Raw genomic sequence first — 12283 nt, forward strand, 5'->3', positions numbered from 1 at the left:
GGATCCAGAAGAAGCACGAAAATTTGCAGAACAATTACAAAAATAGACTGAGGGAGGAAGACGGGTAATGAGAGTTAAAATGATCACGATTGATATGTATGTGGGTAAAGACAAAAATAGACTGAGGGATGAAGACGGGTAATGAGAGTAAAAATGATCACGATTGATATGTATGCGGGTAAAGAGGTATAAGAGTGAATAGAGACAATGAGCATACGTGAATGTATCTGTACTTAGAGGAAAATATAGATAGTATAGACAAGAATTAATAAGGGAAGGTAATGGAATAGAGAGAATAAGGAGGGAATTAAAAGAGTGACCTTTGTGACATATGAAAAGTGAAATCTTTTCTGGGGGGGGCGGGGTGGGGGGAAATAGCGGTCACTGCAAAATCAGTTGACGCTTGCGAGTGGATTCGCAAATCCAAATGGAGAGGGGAGATGTGGTTGTCCGACAAGGGATAAAGGACAACTCAGGAGGGGAAGGGGAGATTGGGGATAAATAAGATAGAAATAGGAGAATAAGGAAAATGTTGGATGTTGTAGGAATGTTGTCTTATAAAGAGTTGAAAATAAGAAAACAGAAATGGAAAAGGAGGAAAGGTAATGATGGAAAAACGGAAAGAGAAGATAAACAAAATATAAAAGGGCTACGCTGAACTATATGACTTTAAATATTAATGGAATACATAACCAAATTAAAAGGAAGAAACTACTAAATTTAAATGAATAAATGTATTCCATTAGAAAAAATAACATATAGGTTAAGAAATAATATTGAAATATTCGAACAAGTATAGGAGCCTTACATTAAATACAATAGCGAAAACCTACCGGGGACAAACATTACCTAAGATGATGGAAGGAGAAGGAAAGAAAAGAATGGACTCAATAGAATTTCTGGTGTAATTTTGTTGAATGACAACATTGTCTGACTGGCTTAATGCAACCTAGATTGTATACCTAAAATGGATGAGAGGGGGGGGTGGGGGGGGGGGTGGCTTGGGAGGAAGGGGGGGGGGGGAGAAAAAGTCACTGTATATGTGTGAAAAAGAAATAGTGTATATCATGGCTAATGTGATTTATGGTGTGAAAAAAAAAATTTAAAAAAAAAGGGAACGTCAAAGAAACTTGTGAGAAACGTGCTGCCAAAATATACCATAAAGTACTGTACTAAATCAGTGTGATTTTTGATTGAGGGGCAATACTGATAAAGGTGGCACTGTCTACCTGGCTTAGTATTCCTCACTCCTGCTAGCATAATGTAATAAACCTGTCTGTATGCTCTGTGAAAAAAAAAAAAAAAATCCTCTTTTAAATCTTTACCCTCTCACTTCAAATCTCTGTCCTCTTGTTTCAGGCTCCCCTCCCCTGGAAAGCAGACTGCAGCCATCCCCTTGTCTATGTCTCTCAGCTGAGCTTGCAACCAGCCATGGCTCCCTCCTCTGCTCTTTCCATTTTCCTGCCCCTCCCCATATGAAAACTCACTCTTTGGCATGATATGTTAACTCAGTCTTCTGTTTTTTCACCACAGGTGCTGTCTGACGTGCTGAGTTTTTCTGGATTTCCAGCTTCCATGGTTTCTTTTGTGCAGGAATTCAAGGTTAATAAGTTCCTGAGATGTTCATCCTTACCCTGTAAGGTGAAGGGGTGGGGGGTGGGGGGGGGGGGGGTGGAGGGTGGAAAGAAGTGGTAGTGGCTGCAGAGATGGTGAATGCTTGTGTTTTATCTTCCAAAGTTCCTAGAGGACCTCAAAGGTTGAATCATTCTGTATGTTCAAGGCAGGCGTAACAACTTGAGATCCAGGTAGTCACGGTCAGAATCAGAATCAGGTTTATTGTAATGAACGTGTCATGAAATCTGGTGTTTTGCAGTAGCAGTATTGTGCATTGCAGGTGTAAAAATTGCTCTAAATAACAGTTCTGTAAATACACTATTTAAAAATTAAATAAATTAGAGCAAAAGAATAAAAAGTGAGGTAGTGTCTGTGGTTCATTGTCCATTCAGAAATCTGATGGCGGAGGGGAAAGAACTGTTTATGTGCTGTTAAGTCTTCATCTTCAGGCTCCTGTACCTCCTTCCTGATGGTAGCAGTGTGAAGAGGGCACAGCCTGGGTGGTGTGCATCCTTGATGATAAGAGGCTGCTTTCTTGAGACACTGACTCTTGTAGATGTTCTTGATGGAGTGATGATGGCTCTGGCCAAGTTCACAACTCTCTGTTGACTGTTCCTGTCTTGAGCATTGGCACTTCCATACCAGACAGTGATGCAACCAGCCCAAATGCTCTCAAAGGTACACCTAAAGAAATTTGCAAGGGTCTTAGGTGACATCCCAAAACTCCTCAAACTCCTAACCAAGTATAGCTGCTGGGGAACTTCTTACGGTCACAGGAAAGTGGAGCTATAGTTAAGATTGGATCACATTAACAGGTGGAACAGCTGTAATGGGCTCTACTGTCCAGTCATCACCCTTTACCTGTGGGCTCTCATGCTGTTCTTCACTGCATCGCTCCAGTTCCTGGCTGGCTCAGTGCTCTCTCCCCTCTCGAACCCCTGGCTTCTCCTCATTCTCCCCATGCTCCTCCTTCTCTCTGGCTTATCCCTACTCTCTCTCCTTCACAGATGTCTGAGATTCATTTCCAAGGTGTCTCAAGCACAAGCCCTTCTTCCCAAGTGCGACCAGCGGTTTCCCTGCCACCTCTTGATGCTTCCATGATGCCTGCAACTTGTGGTGGGGAGGATACCTCCCAGATGAGACTAGAACAAGGAGAGACTCTCAGATAAGAAGACCATCTGGAAATTAAATGAAGAGAAATCTTAAAATCTTGGAATTTTCTTTTTCAGATGGCTGCTGAAGATCCATTATTGATTTATCAGTGATTTCATTCATAATGTAGATTTAAGGTATGTAATGGATCTGTATTAATAGTAATATTTAGGGTAAGGTTAAGCGATATTTCTTATAAATGTCTTAAGTAAAAATAATGGGTTTGGAAAAGGGTTGCACACAGGTTGGCAAAGACATCATTGCACTCAGAGCAAAGTGTCAGTTTGGAGTCGCAGTGTCTAGAAGAACAATCCCATAATGGAACAGAAGTGTTTTAAATTAAAACTCAAGAAATGTTTAGTGGCATTTTGTGTTGACACAATTTTCTTGGAGTGACATATGGTTAGACTTTACAGAACCATAGCCATTTAAGGCCTCTTGAACAAGAGAAATGAAACTCAGAGCCTTTTGAGTGATATACTTAAGCCTCTTGAAACAGGTAATCTTTGGAGTCGTGATGTCTACAAGTGAGAGTTAGACGATCACGTGGTTTACAAGAAACTGGGGTTGGCAACTGTTAAAAATTCCAACAACTGATCACGTTTTCCAGGAATGAAGACTGACCTCACAGGTGTTGAAATTTCATATGATTTTAAGGGTACATATATCAGAAGGCAGAGGAATCTTGAGCTCAGAAGACCAGAAGAAGAAGAAAGCAGAAGGAAAAGAAGATTGGCAGTATTCTCTGGAGAAGGAGGAGATGCTGTTCTAAATTACTTTAAAGTAAGCCGGACCACTTCTGATGGTCTCTTTTTGTTATTAGAAGGCAGCTTCATCATGGAAGAAAGTTCAGAAGCTAAGAGGGAGTTGATGATCAAGAGTAAGAGAGTTTAAGAAGAAATCTCTTCCTGGAAAAATAACTCAACAAGATTTTTGAGTTTGAACAGTCTAAGGACTGAATCAATGTTAAAAAAAACACTTCATTAAGCAACAATTTATAAGAACTTAATGTTTTGTAATCACTTCTGAGCTACAATTTAATAGACCTTCAAGTTTAACAAGACTTCCAAATACTGGGCCTTAAAAATAACTTTACAGACTCAAGCTTAAGCTGAAATAATTGGACTTTAATACACACACACACATTTATACAATTACATTCATGCATAGTGGGGTTGAAGCTAAGAATTAAATAAGTTTAGAGTTAAGTGAGAACTGTTATATGGTTAATAGTTTAATTAAAATCTATTACTTTGAATTTACCACTGTCTGGCGAATCTTCCATTGCTGTTCCTGTGTTAGTACTAACGGGGGTCAGTTAGTTTGTAACAGGTGAGAGGGGAAAGATTGAAAGGGACGTCAGGGGCTCCTTCTTCTATGGAGAGCTCTCTTGCGTGCTGCATCACAGAGTGGTATGGTTGCTGGAAGGAAATGGATTGGAAGTCAGTCAACAGCACTCTAAGAGTGGCAGAGAGGATGATTGGAGTCGTCACCCTTTATCCGTGGGCTCTCATGCTGTTCTTCACTGCATTGCTCCAGTTCCTGGCTGGCTCAGTGCTCTCTCCCCTCTAGAACCCCTGGCCTCTCTCCTTATTCTCCCCATGCTCCTCCTTCTCTCTGGCTTATCCCCACTCTCTCTCCTTCATGGATGTCTGAGATTAATTTCCAAGGTGAGCTCTCAGGCACAAGCCCTCCTGCTCCCTTCAGGAAAGAGGTACAGGTGCTTATCCCTTTATCCGTAATTCAAAAAACTGAAAACAGAACATTTTTTTTACTGCATGTACAAATATTTTCAGGTGTTTAGCTTTGTTTGAGCCAGTTTAAGTCTGTTTTACTGTATGTTTTACTTAAAGATGCAGGGATTTTGTCCTACAGCAGAACCCCGCTTAAATTCTGCAGGAGGAGTAGCTTGGGGAGAGAGCAGCAGTGTGGCTCGGGTGGGCGAGTGGGGAGAGAGCGGCAGCATAACTCGGGTGGCTCGGGCGGGTGAGCGGGGAGAGACCGGCAGCATAGTTGGGTGGTCGGGCGGGCGAGCAGGGAGAGAGCGGCAGCATAACTCGGGTGGCTCGGGCAGGCAAGCGGGGAGAGCGCGGCAGGGTGGCTCAGGTGGGCAAGTGGGCAGAAAGCAGCAGGGTGGCTCAGGCAAGCAAGCAGGGAGTGAGCGGTCTATTTATTTCACTTCATTATCACTGCCACCTCAACATTCCCCTACAATCACTTAAAAGTACCACCGTTTTAATATTACTTCGTTATCTGAAAAATTCTGAAATCCAAAAAGCGTCTGGTCCCAAGGATTTCGGATAAAAGATTAAGCACCTGCACAGGAGTATCAGAGCCAGTACCACCCATGGGCCATGAGAATGCTGAACGACCAAAGGAACTGCTCACACTGACCATCCAAGACTCCCATATTCATGAAATAATATTTATTTATTTGTATAGATGAGTCCTTGTCTTGCATATGTATTGTTTGTCTATATGTATGTTATGTCTGGTTGTAAGACTGAGTGTTTTGCACTGAACGCTGTTTCATCGGGTTATACTTTTACAATCAGATGGCAATAAACTTGACTTGATCACACAGTGGGCAGTGGGTGGGTAGAAGGAGTTGCCAGAGGAAGAGGTGCTGTTTCCATGCTGACACCAAAATAGGGCAGAAAATGGTGCTGTGTTGTAAGATCAGCCACAATTCTGTTAAACGATAATATTCCATCGGCATTTCCATGACATGGTGGGTGAAATTCAAGGCAAGGTGCACTGCCGAACAATTGAACAGCAAGGGGCATTATCTGAAGAGGTGCACAAACAAGGTAACTATGCACAACGTCCTCACAGATTTCCAGACATATGTTGTCGAGAATCTAATACCTAATTTCAGAAACATTGTCCTTCCTTCACTTTTTACTGTATTGTTCTTTGCCAGTGGAACATATGTTCACAGTTTACAACAAATTGGTTTTAATTCAATTTTGATAGGAAGCAAATTACACTCCAAAGCGTAGGCATGAATTAGACTCATTGACTAGTGCATTGCAAAGTTCATCTCCCAATTTTAAGACTTGTTTTACAGAATTATTTCATTTTATTTTACTATGGAGTAACTTTACACGAGCTCCATTCTTCTGCTTTTGAGATGTTTCCTTTAACAGAGGAAACTTTGGGTTAGAGTTCAAACAAATGTGTAGGTGATACTCTCAAACAAGACCTAAACATGAGCCCTTACAAATGACAGGAAAGTATCAAGTAACTTGTTAGTAGGCAGATTCAGCAAATTCAATGAAGTTTATTGTAACATTAGTTTTCCAGACAACAGGTCAGGAGAAGGTTATTGGGGAAGGACAGATGTGAGTTGGAATAATATTTATCTGGATAGCTTCAATCTGTCTCAAGCCCTTCTACTCACATGACCTACTGTCCTCCCATTAATGGGGAGTATTCGGGAAAAGTAATTTCTTAATGGTTATCCACATTTGGCCTAGAGGACAACCTCAGTCACAATGTAGTCAAGATAAAGGAGATGATAGTGGACTTCAGCTGAATCAGGGATGACCATCTACACTACACATTAATAACTTACTCTTGAAAAGAGTAGATAGCACCAAGTTCCTTGGAGTCCACTTAAGAAGTGATCTCTCCTGGACACACATTTCCTCCCTTGTCAGGAAGGCACAATTGCACTTCCTTAGAAGTTGAGATGGGCAAGGCTACTGGCCACCATTCTGCCATCTTCCTACAGGAGCTCTATCGAGAGCGTCCTGGCCGGTTGCATCACAATGTGGTACAGGTGCTACAGAGAAATGGATCGGGGGTGAATTCACAGAATCATAAGAGCAGCAGAGAGGATTGCTGGAATCTCTTTGCCCCTCATCAATGTGATCTACTGGGATAGTTGTCTGAAGAGGGCTTGCAAAATCAGCAAGTACCCCTTCCACACTGCACACAGCATCTTTTAGCTACTCCCATCGATAAAGAGATACAGGAGTATCAGAGCTAGCATCACCAGGCTGAGAAATAACTTCCCATGGGCAGTGAGACTGGTGAACTTCTAAAACAATTTTCCATGACACTTCTATTTATTAATAATAATAATTTTTAATAGACATATATATAGGTTCTGAGATTCTGTGTATATATACATGTTTGCACTGTTTTTGCACCGTGGATGGGAGAATGCTGTTCCATTGGGTTTTACTGGTACATTCGGTTGATAAAGTAACTTGAATTTGAGGTGGTGTTGAGGAATCTTCCTGAACCGATGATGCCCTTCTGGTCAAGGTACTCCCACTGCGACTTACCCGTGATGGCGAAGGGCCAGGAGAAAAAATTTCGAAGACCAGGAGAAAAATACTGATGATAATAAGTTTATTGTCATTCACATTGTACAATGTACACATGCAGTGAAATTCTTACTTTCTGCAACCAAACAGATACTTAGTGGAAAAAAAAATGATGCAAATAGTATCCATTTAATTACTGTATGGAAAGAGATAATGAATATTTCAGATTTCAGATTTATTGTGGGAGTACATACATGACATCACATACAACTCTGAGATTCTTTTTTCCTGAGGGTTCGGCAGAATTACCACTAATTGGTGGTGCAAAAAATAAACTGTACACAGCGTATACATGTAAACAAATAAAAGAACTGTAAACAGATAACAAATGTAAACAAACTGATTGTGCAATGCATAGAGTACAAAGAAAATCAATAAAGTGTACAGTAAGAGTCCTTAAATGAGCCCCTGATTGAGTCTGATGGTGGAGGGGTAGCAACTGTTCCTGAACCTGGTGATGGAGGTCTTGTGGCACTAATACCTCCTGATGGCAGCAGCGAGAACAGAGCGTGTGCTGGGTGGCATGAATCCCTGATGATTGCTGCTGCTCTCTGACGGCAGCATTCCCTGTAGATGTACTCAGTAGTAGGGAGGGTTTTGCCTGTGATGTCCTTGCAGGGCTTTATGTTCAGGAGTATTGGTGTTCCCATACCAGATTGTGATGCAGCCGGTCAGCACACCTCTGTAGTAATTTTCCACGGTTCCTGGTGTAATACCAAACCTCCGCATGCTCCTTAGGATGTAGAGGTACTGACATATACAAGAATATAAGAGATGAATAACAAATGTTCGCAATTACAGTAGTGCAAGAATAACAGTAGCGTTTTGATAGTGTGAACTGTTTATGATAAAGGTAGTAAGGGAGGTTCAAGAGCCTGATAGCTGTTAGAAAAGACTGTTCCTGAACCTGGAAGTGCTGGTCTCCAGGCTTCTGTACCCTCTGCTTGAAGATGGCAGTGAGCAGAGATTGTGACCAGGGTGATGTGGGTCCTTTATGATGTTGGCTGCCTCCTTGAGGCAGTGCCTCACATAGATGCTTTCACTGGATGGGAGACTGGAGCCTGCGGTGGACCTACCTATGTTCTGCAGCCTTCCACGTTCCTGAACACTCGAATTCCCAAATCAGGCTGGGACACAGCCAGCCTGTGTACTCTCCACCTGTAGAAATTTAATTGGGTTTTTGACCACATGCTGAGTCTCCTCAAACTCCTTAGAAAGTAGAGATGTTTGTGTGTCTTCCTCATGGGCTGTCTCGATCTGCTGACTTTAGGAGAGGTCTTCTCAGATATAGATCCTGTAACTTGAGGGTATGAATCCTGCTTCCCATCAGATCCCTTTCCCTCTCTTTACTAAAACCCAGAATAAGCTATTTGCTCTTGGTGACAATAGATGAACGGAAGTGGGTCCAGGTCTCAGACAGGTTGATTTGATTTGCTTCATAACTAACCTGTCAAAGCACCATCACGGCAGATATCAGTGTCACTGGCCATTAGTCGCTGAGGCAAGTCACCTCGCTCTTCTTGGGCACCAGAGTAATGGACTTCCTTTTGAAGCCGGTGGGGTCCTCAAGCTGTGGCTGTGGGAGGTTGAAAATGTCTACAAGAGCATCAGCCAGCTGGTTCGCACAGTTTTTAAAGACCTGGCCAGGTACACCATCTGGGTAAGACACTCTCCGAGGATTCACCCTCCTCAACGTCCTGTTCACCTTAGCCTTACCATTAAGTTTCCTCAAGGAAGGGCTCAAGCTCAAAATGTTGGTTATGTATCTTTACCGCCCATGGATTCTGTGAAATGAAATCTCAGGCATTTCTGTGTTTTTACTACCATCACAGCATCTGCAGACTTTAGTGTTTCATTCCACCTCAGCCTTTGAGACTGGGAGCATGGAGTCATGAGGCCCGTGGGGCATGTGAGGGTTCGTCACTGTTTTCCATTTCGAGGCGAAGCTGGAAGGCATTGAGTTCACCCGGGAGAGACGCATCACAGCTAATAACACGGCCTTGTTTCACCTCAGAGGGTTCTGACCCAGAATTCGTTTTCTCCCACTGATGCCGCTCAACCAGCTGAGTTCCTCCAGCTGATAATTTCTTGCAGATTCTTTCTTTGAATTTCTCACTTTGGATATAAATATTTTTTTTAAATGGTGGTGTTTCCAGATAGCTACTGCAATGGCCATGCTGCTGTTGGTGCAGACCCACGGAGAGCTGGGAGACACGGCGTTCCCTTGTAGGACCCTACTGCCAAGTTCAACAACCATCAGTTTCCATACAGGCTTTAAATGACCTGTTAAATGGGCCAAAGGTGTTTTATTTAAATATCCCATGACCGCGTGGTCTGGGTCTAAGATGGCGGCGCCTGTGCTCGGCAGTGGCCATGAGGAGTTTCAGACTCCAGTGAGCAGCGGACTGGCGTAGGGTGCCATTAACGGAAAGAACAACCCCTGTTGAGAAGGAGAAGCAGAGGAGATGACCCTATGGATGGTGACCATGGCAGCAGGCCAGTGAGGGGCTCTGTGGCTGGAGGACCCACACAGGCTGTGAGCTACTGATTACTTGAGGTCAAAGGACCCACACCAGGCCGTGGGCTGCTGGAGACTGGCTCGTGAGAGCCAGGTATCGGGACCGGGATTTGAGGGGGTGCTGAAGGTTCCCGAAGGGCCCAGGGTGATGAAGGCTTCCTCATCGTGTCAGAGGTCTGAATCTGAGCTCGAGTTACCAAAGGTTTGAACTTTGGAAGGAGCACTGGAGGCGAATGCATGGACGCTCTGTAACTGAGGGGACTTTGCATCATCTTCTCTGACTGTAAGGGATGCTGGTCAATACTAATGGTGAATCTTTGTCTGCCTTATTGCAGACTAAAAAATGAGTATAAACATTTCTGTTTAAATAATAATTGATCTGATATTTAACTGAATTGTTTTGCAGTGTATTTCAAGCAACTGGTGAAGAAATTCTCCGAAGCGACATCTTGTGGTCTGACTGTGTAATTACAGATAGACAAAACCAGGTTGCTCAAGGTGTTAACAAACTTGTTAACCAGGGAAGTCTGCAGACACTGGGATTGTAGTGCAAAACAATCAAACCAAAAGTCCTGGAGAAACTCAGCAGGTCCCTTCTTCAAGGGAAGAGCAAAAAAAAATACCAGACAGGCGCCTAAATAAAACAGGTAAGAGAGAGAGGAGAGGAGCACGGGATAACAGGTCATAGATGGATATGGGTGGGAGGGTAGAGGAGGACAAAGCTGAGAATTGATGTTCAGGCCTGCCTGCTTTTGATGAAGGGCTCAGGACCGAAACGTTGGTTACCCTTTGCTTCCTATAGATGCTGAAGAAAAAGAACAGGCAGTGTCTCGGGCTGGAATCCTTCATCAAGGCTTTCTTTATCCGCAGATTGCTTGTTACAGCGGAAGCCAGCATTAACAGTCGCCGTGATTCCGGTTCACTACTCCACAGTGGTCCCTTCAAGGATCGTCACCTTTGAGAAATTTACTCCTCTCTTTGACAGGAGTTCTGCCTTTATTGGTGTGAGCAGGGGTCATGAAATTTCCTGTTTTGTGGCAGCATTACAGGTGCAAAATTGCTCTAAATTATATTTACAGGTACATGATCCTTTATCTGGACATCTAAAATCTGGAAAGCTCCAAAATCCAGCAAGTGGGAACCAGCGGCCAGGGGACTGGCCATCGGGGGAGGCGGCCAGGTAACTGGAAGGGGGTGGGGGTGAATATGGCAGCACAATTCGGGTGGGCTTTCTGAAATCTGGAAAAATCCGAAATTTGGAACACACTGTCCCCCAAGGGTTCCTGATAAAGGATCGTGTACCTGTATTTAAAATAAGTAAATGAATGCATAAGAAGTGAAAGTGAGGTCATGTCTGTGGTTCATTGTCCTTTCAGAAATCTGATGGCGGAGGGGAAGAAGCTGTTTCCGCACCGTTCTTCTGGCTCCTGTACCTTCTTCCTGATGGTAGCAGCGGGAAGAAGGCACAGCCTGTGTGGTGAGGGTCCCGGAAAATAGAGGCTGCTGTTATAAGACACAGCCTCTTTGAGATATCCTCAATGGAATGGACTAATGGTCATGATGGCACTGGCAAAGTTTGCAACTCTCTGTCGCCTTTTCTAGTCCTGTCACTTGGCACCTCCATAGCAGACAGTGATCCAACCAGACAGAATGCTCTCTACTTGTAGAAATGTGCAAGAATCTTTGATGACTTTCCATGTCATACCTCTCCCCTCTGTGATCTCAGTCCTGATGAAGGACTCTGAGCCCAAATATCAAGCATTCTGTCCCTTCTACTGATTTTGCTCTACCCACTGAGTTCCTCCAGCAGAGGGTCCTGTGCATTCCATTCCAGCATCTGCATTCTCTCCTGGGTTCAGGATATTTCCTTTGAAAATGAGACTTGCAAGAAACTGGTGCAAAAATCAGACACCATGACTTACTGTAAAACACACAGAAATGCAGGAGGAACTCAGCAGGTCTCGCAGTGCCTTTCAACCTCTTCGCTCGATGTATCTCTGGACTGGTACCTTTTTACATCTGAGACATTTCTCTTATACAGGACTCCAGTCGGAGACTTGACTGTCACCATACTTGGTAACAACTCTGTTCCTCCTGGGTATCATCATCGTCACCATCTATCTGGCGAATGGTATCTTTCTTTCCAGGATACTTTCCTTTCCCCCAGGCTTTGCCTTTGGAAGTTGTACTCTTCCTCTTCTGGTCTGCATTGGACTTGCTCTTGCACTTCTTTGCAAAGTGGTCCTTACCTCCACACTTTCTGCAAACTTTGCCTTTGGCCGGGCAATATGGGTCTTTTCCAAAGCGACCTCGGTTTCCACATCGATAACACTCCACGTCCTGTGTCGGCGTATATCTTGGCTGATTATGGCGATGTGAGATCCTCTTAATTTGCTGGCTTGAGTTGTCTTTCAGGGTCATGGTATGAAATTGCCCTTCAACAGCCTCTAATGCAGCAGCAATGGTTAAAGCATCAGTGAGTTCCAACTCACTCCCTCTTTCCAGTAGACGTCTTCTGAGTTTATCTGATCTACGGTGCTGTACGACTTGATCCAATAATTGGTTGTCCAAATCAGCTGGCATGTAATTGCATCCAACAGCTAGCTGGCGTAGTCTCGTCACGTACTGAGCAATTGTCTGGCCATCTTCTTGTCTCGTTCTC

The sequence above is a fragment of the Narcine bancroftii genome, chromosome 3 (assembly GCF_036971445.1).
Source record: "Narcine bancroftii isolate sNarBan1 chromosome 3, sNarBan1.hap1, whole genome shotgun sequence".
Classification (NCBI taxonomy): domain Eukaryota; kingdom Metazoa; phylum Chordata; class Chondrichthyes; order Torpediniformes; family Narcinidae; genus Narcine; species Narcine bancroftii.